This window comes from Penaeus monodon, unplaced genomic scaffold, assembly GCF_015228065.2.
Source record: "Penaeus monodon isolate SGIC_2016 unplaced genomic scaffold, NSTDA_Pmon_1 PmonScaffold_101, whole genome shotgun sequence".
In the NCBI taxonomy this organism is placed as follows: domain Eukaryota; kingdom Metazoa; phylum Arthropoda; class Malacostraca; order Decapoda; family Penaeidae; genus Penaeus; species Penaeus monodon.
In genome coordinates, this window is record NW_023638715.1 from 195,873 (window position 1) to 207,651 (window position 11,779).

Here is an 11,779-nt window from a genome sequence, read left to right on the forward strand (position 1 = left end):
TTTTTAGTGGGGCTTTTTTTGGGGAAACATGGGGTTTAAAAAAAAGGTCCGGGGATTTTTTTGGGGCCTAAAAAGTGGGTGTAAGGGGGAAAAAAAAAACTTGGGGGGTTTTAAAAAAATGGGGGAAAAAGGGGAACGTAACCGGGTTTCCCCCCCTGTTTGCCTTGGGGGGTTTTGGGGGGTTTTTTTTTTTTTTGGGTGGGGCCCCCCCGGGTTTCCCCCTCGGGGTGTTCGGGGGACGCTGGGTGCTGGTCCCTTTTGGCTTTCATGTTCACCCCCCTGTGGATGACGCCCTCTGCCGCCGTTTGTTTTGGTGGCAGAGAGACGAGGCGGTCGGCGTAACAAATATATAATTTTAATTATACAAAATTTATACATTTATATAATATATTATATATATAATATAATATAAATATATTATTAATATATATTATATATATATATATAAAAATTAATATATATATAAATTTTTTTGTATATATATAATTTTAATAAACATATATAATATTAACATAATGAAAAAATTATTAATATATTTTATATATATATAATAATATATTATACATTATATTTTTAAATATATAAAGAAGAGAGGAGGAAAAAAAAAAAAAAAAAAAAAAAAAAAAAAAAAAAAAAAAAAAAAACATAACAAAAATAAAAAAAAAATTGAAAGAGGGAAAACCCTGGGTGAAAAAGGGTTTAGTAAACCTAAAATCGATCAAAAAAACTGCAACAATGAAACAGCCAATTTTTTTTAATAAAGCCTTCTCACCAAAAAAAACTCGAAAGCCGGGAAAAACGAAACAATTTTTTGATTCAAAAAAAGAGTATGAAAAATCTAAAAAACTCCCACCAAGCCCCCTTTTCAGCTACACAAATGTTCCAAAAGTCATCAAAAACTCGCATCCCCAAATAGTTTGGATTCAAACCACCTAGAGACAGGCAGGCTTCCCCTAGTGGGTTTTCTACAACGAAACATCCCACACTCCCAAAAAGAGAAAAAAAAAATAAAACCCGTGATCATTCTCAATTATGAAAAGGCATTTTTTTTACTGTACAAAAACCAGCAGTAAAAGAAGCTATTATAGACAGGGGAAAAAGGAGTTATTGAAAAAAATTGGAAGAATATAGAAATGGAACGCAACCATCAAGCTCCACATGGAAACTGATAAAATACCAAATTAAAAAAGGTGTTAACAGGGCATACCATCCACCATATTTTTATAGCTTCCCTTTTGAGGAATTTCAGGAACCTAGAATGGAACAGAAAGGTACCAAAAGGAAAAAATACAAAACATTCTAAGTTTTTGCAGATGATATTATTCTCTTCAGGGAAATCTGCAATAAAAATGTAGCACTAATTTTAAAGATCTAATGGGAAAAAGCGAAATTGGACTTGGGTGAACAAGAAAAGACTAAGATCGGGGGGACAAGTGGACAGTTATACCTAGGATAAATTGTATAGACAAACAGATTAATAAAGGGGAAAATTTTAAGTGACACATCAATCTAGCCTGGAGCACCTTTTGGCAGACACAGAAAACATACTAAGAGGCTCCATGCCATTATGTTTAACCCAAATCACCCCGGGGATTTTGTTCTGCCCCGTATTTTTTTGTGAATTTGTTACAAAAACAAGGGTCACAGGCTAGCCTCCAAGGAGTCTATAGTAGGCCTAGATGATTTTGATTTCCCCTTTCCCTTAAATTTGGCGGGAAAATGCTTTTTTTTCCTTTTAATACAATTGAATCAATACTGTTATATTGTTTTTTGATGTTATGATTATTAAAATATTATTAAAAAATTGTTAAAAATTTAAGAAATGAAATTCAAAAAATCCTTTCCAAAAGTCAAGGAAAAAAGGAAAAGGTGAGAAAAGGGGGGGATAATAATGACCCCTTGATGCTAACACTTTAAGCCATCTATGTGTGAATCAATAAATAAACCTGTGTTACAGTGGGCTGGCATCATTCTTGCCCAAACGTGGCATTGGGTTTTAAAAAAAAAATCTTTACCCATGCATACTCCCAGTTATGCCTATGAAAAGAAAAGGGACAAAAAAATCAAATTTGATGAGGAAATAAAGTACCCGAGAGGAATGGGGGATGATGCTGGGAATTCCCTCAGAGATCTTAGGCCGATGTGGACAGGGCCCAAAAAAGTGGAAAATATTTTGGGGAGCATAAAAAAGAAAATGGCAATGGACAGGTCATATATTTCGGAGACAGGATGACAGATAGAAAAAAAATAACAGTTTGGGTTATAGATAACATAAAGAGGCCAAGGGGCCAACCAATGACAAGAGGGGTTTGACGAAACAAAGAATATAGGGCCAAAAAGGAAAAAAAAATGCAAGACGACAAATTTGGGAAAAAAGTTTGGGGAAAGGGGCCTTTGTCCTGCAGTGGATTGATTCAGGCTGAGATAGTTATATAAATGTGTGTGTGTTTGGTGTGGTGTGTGTGTGGGGGGGGTGTGTGTGTTTGGGGTGTGTGTGTGGGGTTGGTGGGTACTATATTATTATATACTTTTTTTAATTTTAATATATATATATAAATTTTATATATGATAATAAATTATAATAGTGTATAATTAATAAAAAATTCATATATAAAAAATATATATATTTTAATATTATATATATATATATTTTAAATTTTTATATAATACCCCTATATATACATATATACATATAAATTATATATATTATATATATAATATATATATATATAATTATATTATATTATATATTAATGTATATATATTTATGCAACCACACACACACACCACACACATTATGTAATATAAATATTTCACCACACACACACACACACACACCCCATATATATGTATGTGTGTTTTAATTTTTTATTATATTTTTAATATTATAATTATATATTATATAATAATATATTTAATAATTATATATATAAAATTTTTTTCATATATATAAACAAAGATGGAATAATTTAATACCATATTGATTAATATAAAAAACCCCTCCCTGACCAGGCCTCGAACCTAGATAAATTTGGATATGGAACCAGATGACTAGTACTATACTAGGATCTAACTAGCTCCATAGACATTACCTATCTAGTCAAACATGAGTAATGATAGCAAGGTTTTTTACACCCATTCCCCATAAGCACTTGGGGGAAATTGATCTAGAAATTAAAAGTATTATATATATTATATAATAATATTATATATATATTTATATATATTATTATAAAAATATATATAATATAAAATTATTAATAAAAACACAACACACAAAACACAAAACCACACACAAACCCCACACACACACACAACAACATACACAACCACACACAACCCCAAAACGCTATTGGAAAAGCTTGTTCAATTTTAATCCTGCCAAAATGAAACACAAGGGGTTTATGCAAGTCTGAAAGGGTGTTGATGTGTCTTTTTAAAGGTTCATTCTAATGTAACTATCAAAGAGATGAACTAGCATTCACCCTTCAATGATGGGGTCTCAATTTTTTTTTTATGAATTTATGGTGTTTAGTCCCTTTTAAATTAATTATTATCAAAATTTGTAATTTTTTATTACCATGATTATTCCTATCATAACTATCATTTTTCTTATAATTAACATCGTCATTAGAGTAATTGCTGTTGTTATCTAAGCAATTATGATTATCAGAAAACTGGACTTTATCAATTTATTAAAATTTTAAGGCAATTTTAAAAAAAGAAATTATTGTAATGAATTTTTTAAATGTTTTCTCCTAATGATAGTGAAATAAACAAGAAATCAGTAATTATAATAATAGTGAAGTAAAATTTTAAACCCATTTTTATGCTCAAAGGGCCCTTTTCCCGCCTGCCATGACCCGGAAAACACGGTTTTTTTTACAGAAAAATTTTAAAATTTTGAAAAAAAAATTTTGACATAAAAACATATTTTACAAAGGTTATGGATCTTGCAAGGAAAGCAGTCCTTGGTTCGGGTAAAGCAAATTAAAGCAAAAATAGACATTAAAATAAAAAAAAAGCTAAAAATGCTTATGCAGAAAAAGTGAAAATAATATTACAATGGGGAGGCATGGAGTACTGTCACTGTAAACAAGTGTTCATGTGTGCCTGGCTTACAAGCTGCACACTTGTCAGAGTGGTCATTAAAGTAAGCCTAATGCCTGTATTTTGGGCCACATGTGGGCAGTGAAGCATCAAGATCCCCGTAAAATTACGGATGGCACGAATACGTGTCATGCCACTGTAATACAAGTTTATTTATTGTATTTACACATATATGGCTTTACAGGCGCTTAATCATCAAGGACCCGTTAAAAATCATCTTCTCCCTTTTTACCCCTTTTTTTGAATTTTTTGGGTAGGGGTTTTTATTATTAATCTTTTCTTCAAAATTTGGGAAGATTTAAAAAAACACTTTAATAAACCTAAATCAAATAACAATAATAACAATATCGATATCAATTGTATTAAAGAGAAAAACACATTTTCCCCCCAATTTAAGGAATGGGGAAATCTGGATTAGTATGGAGGGCCATTAAGAGATAGATCCGGTGACCTCACCTCACTCCCCGCACATTTCCTACAGCTGCCTCACACTTCCTGCAGCTGCACTTCCATGGGCCAGGTCCAGTTGACCCCCTGTTGTCCCCAAATGATGACCCAGTTTTACTCAGTTCATATCCAGCGGTCAACATGATAGGGTCAGTGCAGCCTTTGCCCTTCAGGGAGGGCTGGCCGGGACACATGACCCCAGCGCTTACTAAAGGCATCATCTTATGTTGTTCCATTCACCGCGTTGTACTTTTCCTCAAAAAAAAAGGGTAAAAGCTGTTAAAAACAGGACAAAAAACCCCTGAACCCATTGTATTAAGGTTCAAAAACCTTTTACAAACAGTCACTAGGGCCTACTGATAGACTCCTTGCCGGCTGAGCCATCTGTATGTAACAAAACGCACAAAAAACTACAGAGGACAAAATGTAAATCTGTGGTGGTTGGGTTAAAAGTATCTGTAAACTATTTCCAAAGATGAATGTCCCTTAAAGGTCATAAAAGTTTGAAAGAACTTTCATGTACTAGTAGTAAAAAAACATAGCAGCATGATAAAGGCACAAAATTCCAAATCACAACAAAATAATTATTTTACACACAAAAGTACTTTCTCAAACTAGACTTCAAATAAGCTGACATAACTAAACAATACACAGTCTTGACACAATCACTTACCTCTAGTTTTCTCATAGCTAAACAATACACAGTCTTGACACAATCACTTACCTCTAGTTTTCTCTTGTTGTATTTCTTCTTATAAAAATCAGCAAAAAAATTTGCTGTGTTTACCTCTTGAAGGCAAGGGAGCTCTGAAAGTGGCGGGAAATCGCCTGTCTTAGTACTTTTACGTAATTTTTAAAATGGAAATTTTTTTCTCCCTCCTTTTTCTGAAATGGGGGTACCCTTCTTAAAAAGGGAAAATAAAAAGCAACTTGGAAAAATTTACTTCAGGGGGGTTAGAGATGTCTTTTTTTTCTGGGCTTTTTCGGGTTTTTTTTTAAAACCTATATATATTTTGAGATATACATCAAGTGCAAAAAAAATAAAGTTACAATAAAAAAAAAAAAAAAAATTAACCCAATGTCAGCAGTGGCAAGACTACAATGGGGCCACCCCACTTTAAAAAAGTTTTCTATTGCCTTTTCACATATAGAGGGCTCTCAAATGTTTTAGTCATGGGGGGAAGCATTACCCCTTTTTCACTGTTCCCTTTTTCCTTGTTTTTTTTAAGATTCATATCTATTATTTTTGATGTTTTTAATATTTTGAAAAACAATTTAATAGTCATAAAAAAAAATCATAAAAATTAAATATTAACATTTTTGGAAAGAAAAAAAAAATTTTCCTGCCAAATTCGGGGAAGGGGGAAATCGGGATGGTCACTAGGGCCAACCGTGGCTGACACACGGGACCCTTCTGTGTTCAAAACCTTTTAAAATCTAAAAGGGACGTACATAAACTCGACAGGGTTAAAAATAAAGGTTCTACAAATGAAAATTTGGAAAAGGGGGGCCCCTTTCTATAATAATAGTAAAAATAATTACTAACCCCCAAAATTTCAAAGAAACCTTAGTTTATGCAGACGTGTGTGTGCATGTGCATAGGGTGTAGTGTGTATGTGTGTGTGGTGTGTGGTGGGTGTGGTGTTTTGTGTGGTGTGTTGTGTGTGTGTGTGTGGTGGTGTGTGTTTTGGGGGGTGTGGTGTGGTGGGGTGTGTGTGTGTGTGTGTTTTTATATATATATAATATAAAATATATATAAAATTTAATATTATAAATATATATATATGGTTGTGTGTGTGTGGTGTGTGTGTGGGTGGTGTGGTTATATATATATATATAAATATTATAATAAATATAATATATAAATATATATATATATAATATATATAATAAAATTTTAAAAATATTATTTAATATATTATATATAATTTATATTATTTTTATAAAAAAAAAATATATATAAAAAATATGTTTTTTATAAATAAAAAATATATATATATTTAAAAAATATATATTATATATATTAATTTTATAATTAAAATATATATTTACATAATAAAAATAATTTTAAAATATAATATAATATATAATAATATATTTTAAAAAAATATATATAAAATATGTATAATATATAAAATATAAAAGAATATTTTAAATATATATAATAAATTTTTATAAATATAAATTTTTAAAATTTTTAATATAAACATATATATAAAAATATTATTAAAAAATTTTTATAAATATTTTATTTTAAATAATATAAATATAATAAATAAGATAAATAAATATTTTAAAATATTAATAAAAAAAAAAAATAAATATAAATAAACACCCCCCCCACCCCACACACCCACACCCCAAACCCCACAAATATATATAATTATATATATATAATATATATTATATAATAATTGGTGTGTGTGTGTGTGGGGTGTGGTGGTGTGTTATATATATTATATATATATATATAATATATATTTAAAAATATTAATATTAATATAATTATATATAATTATTAATAATATAATTTAATATATATTTTTATATAAATATGATAATATAATTTATATATATATATATATATATATATATATAAATATATATATTATATTATTATTTAATTTTATATTATATTAGAAATTATTATATATATTATTATATTATTATTAATTTTTATAATTTATATATATTTTATTTATTTATTCATTTAATTATATATATAATATATATATATATTTTTATATATATATATTAAAAATATATTATACAGATAATAGATACTTTTCATACATAAAAAATACTACATATATACAACACACCCAAAAACCCACACCCACCACACACACCACACCCCAACCACACACACCACACACACACACCATATGAATGGCTAATATAGTATTATACATACAAAATTATATATTATATTATATATAAATATATTTAAAATATATATATATATATATATTTTAATTTTATTGTATATATAAAATTTAATATTTATATAAAATATTTATATATATTTTATATATATATTAAAATATAAATATTATAAATAATATTAAATAAAATGGTATGATATATTTAAAATTTACGTATTACATAAATATATATAAATTAAATTATATTATATATAATATTATTAATTATATATATAATAATATTAATATATGTATAATATAGTTATATTATATTTTAATTTTAACTATGTATTTTAAAAATTTTTATTTAATAGTATATATATATATATATTATATATATACAAACCTGAATATATATATATATAATTTATTATAATATAATAAATAATATAATAATTTTTTATAAATATATAAATAATATATATATTTATTATATTAATATATAATATTTATATATTCTATGATTATATATATATATAATATATATATTTATTTTTTTTATATCTATATTTTTTAAATTTATAATATTTATTTTTAATATATATATTATTCTTTATTATTTATTTTTATTATATATTTTAAAATTCAAATTTATTTTTATATATGTATTTTATTTTATTTAATTTTAATATATTTATCAAAATATTTCTTTTATTTATTTTTTTTAATATTTTATATATTATATTTTTTTTTATATATATTATATATATTATATATTTTTATATATATTAAAATTCATATTATTATAATTACATTTAATTTTATATTATATTAATTTATTTCTATATATATATATAAAATATAATTTATTTTTTTTTAAATTTATTATATGTATATGTTTTTTTAAAATTAAATTTTTTATAATTATATATAAAATTAAAATATTTTATATGTATTTTATTTATATAATTTTTTAAAATTTTTTTTATTATTATTTTATTACTATTTTGTATACTATTAATACCCTTTTTTATCATTTATATTATATTAATATATAAAATATTAATATATATATATAAAATTAATATATATTTTTTAATAATGAAATTTTTAAAAAAAACCAATATATAAAGGGTATATCAATACATGTACAAAAAAATTTATGTTTTAAGATAATACATCATCATATATATATATTTTATATATATTTTTTTAAATTATATAATATTTTATATTAATATATATATATATTATATTTTTAAAATATATATAATATATATATTTTTTTTACAGATATAAACACCCCCACCAAATATACCCAATACATGTGTAATATTTTCATATACTTTTATATAATATATCATTATATATTTTTTAATATATATATTTTTATATTTAAATATATCTATATATTATATATATATATATTAATCATCACATCATCAAGAGGTAACGTATGGGGGCAGGGCCCGCACCCCCCTTCGCTTCCAGCCACGAGGAACCCTAAAGGGGGTCTCCAGGCAGTAAAAACGGCCCTCTCTAATTCCCTTTCAACAGGTTCGTCGAGCTGCCCAAACCTGGGTCACCCCAGGTCCCCCACCCCCGGGGAGAGAGACAACCTGATGGGGAGGGGCGTCCCGGGGCGAGCGGTGGTCAAAGCCGAGTTGGGGTCCCCGGGTTTTGCAAGTAACAGGTCCCATGCCAGTCCCCAGGGGGAACCGCCGGTTGGAACGTGGTCCTACCCAAATGACCCCCTGATCCGGTGAAGGGGCTTGTACAAAAGGCATCAAATGAGACTCCAAACCTGTAGCGTCCAGGTTTCGCTTCCCTAGAGCAAAACTGTATATCAAAGGCCTTTAAGACACGCAGTTTGGGCCTCTGCATAGGTAACCCGACATCTCCAAATGCCTTGTTATCGGTTCATGGGTCCCGTTTCCGACCCAAACCATCTCTGATTTCCCGGCTAACCCAGAGGTATGGACTACGCTCCCAAAGGGGTTAAAAATCTGTAACCTTAAATCCTCGCCCCAAGCATGGACTGCTGACAGTTCCCCAAAATCCCGAAACTTGGCTTGGTCCGGAGACCTCTAGGCCCAGGGGGTTTCGGTCATTGCTAAAAGCATCAAGACGCCACCAGTGATCCCCAAAGGGCCAGAGAGGGTAGCAACATCATTGGCAAAGTCAAGGTTTGAGACCTTTTATTGCCAATGTTTTTCTCCCACTGACTTTGGCTTACTCTGCCCATTACCGTCCTACATTTGGTTTAAAATATTGGTGCAAGGACACAGCCTTGCCTACCCTAAATTTAAGGGGGAAAATTCGAGAGACCCCCCCCCCTTTTACAGCATTTTTAGTACAGTATAAAGGCGCTATTAGGCCAAAAACCGTGTCAGATTCCCCCTGAGCCAGGGTCTCCCATAGCGATCCTAAACCCAAAGTCGAACAGATCATTAAGCTGCAAGCAACCCAAACCAAACTCATGATGGTTCTACATTACCGAACGCTAATTTGGTCTATTGTAAAATTGCCAGGAGTGAATCCAACAACTCCCCCCTCTGATCCCTTTTAGTAGATGGTCATGGATACGTTTCTGAAGAATGTGGGTGAAAACTTTGCCAGCTATGCTGAGTAGTGTAATACCATGGTAGTTGCTACAGTCGCTGCCAGGTCTTCTCACCTCTGAGAGGGCAGCCACCTCAACTCCCAGTCGCTTCAATTCCCGCAATAGCAGAGATAACCACTCATCCTGCTGCAAAGACTGGAAGTTCCAAGCGCCTATCCGGAAAGCTCACCTGAGGTTAAGCCTCGAGCGGGCACTCCAAGTGCATGCCACCTCTGGTGCTCCCGCCGATGCTGCCCCAAATAAACAGGATTGGCAGGCTGTAGGACCGCCCATCCGTCTGTGGGGTTCCTGAAGGCTTTGCCCCACAAGCTTCATGGTGGGTTGGCACCTGCCAAACGAGTAACTGTCGTTCCCATCCTGCGCCCACATTTGCCCTCCCAACAGGACCCACAGCCAACCTTACTTGCTGGCTGGGAGGGAGAGTAACCCTCCCCTCTGCATATCCATTCTTGGTAGTGCCAGAGTTATTGGTATTATAGATAGTTTATATAATATATTTAGATATATATATATCATATATGATAATATATCTATAATATATCTTATAATAATATATATATATATAACATATATATATTATATAAATAATATATATATATATATATGTATGCATATATGTATATATATATATATATATATATATATATATCTATATATATATATATATATAAAGATAGATAGATAGATACATAGATAGCATGATGTGTATGTGTGTGTGTGTGTGTGTGTGTGTGTGTGTGTGTGTGTGTGTGTGTGTGTGTGTGTGTGTGTGGTGTGTGTGTGTGTGTGTGTGTGTGTGTGTTGTATGTGTGTATTGTATATTGTTGTATATTTATATATCTATATATATATATATATATATTAATATATATATATATATTATTATGTATTATATTGTATGTGTAATGTATGTTTATACATACATACATACATACATACTACTACATACACACACCGCATTATATATATATATATATTATATATATATATATATATATATATAATATATTATATATATGTATTATTGTATATATATGATATATATTATATATATTGTCATCATATATCTATACTATATCATAATATTATTCTAACATACATCATAACATTTATACACACATACATACATACATATATACATACAGACAGACACACACACACACACACACACACACACCACACACACACACATACATATATATATATGGTAGCGGCATGATCAGTGTGGGTGGTTACACCTACTACTGGTCGGGCCACAGCGATGGTCACCACCTCCAGGGTGTAGCCATAGCCATCTCCAGTCGACTTCAGCCCTCGGTAGTAGAGGCGACACCGGTTGATGAGCGTATTATGGCATTGAGACTGAAGCATGTTTTGGCTTCATGTCTCTTATTGCTGTATACGCTCCTACCGATGTATATTAAATTGATGTGAAAGAGGCGTTCTACGCCAAACTCGCATCTGGCAGACGATTGCCCCCAGTGAGATATTCGCATTGTTCTGGGAGACTTCAATGCGGTATCTGGCTGTGACCGAGCTGGCTACGAGATGTCTGTCGGCCCCCATGCCCCCATCTTTTGCTAGGTCCCAGAAAATTAGGATCTCTGGCTCCTGGTATCAGCACTCCAACCCGCATCGCTGGACTTGGTACAGCGATACGGGTAATGTGGCCAAGGAGATGACCCATTCTTGTAGCAGCGATGGAGTCTCCAGAACTCAGGTTCGACGAGTTTTT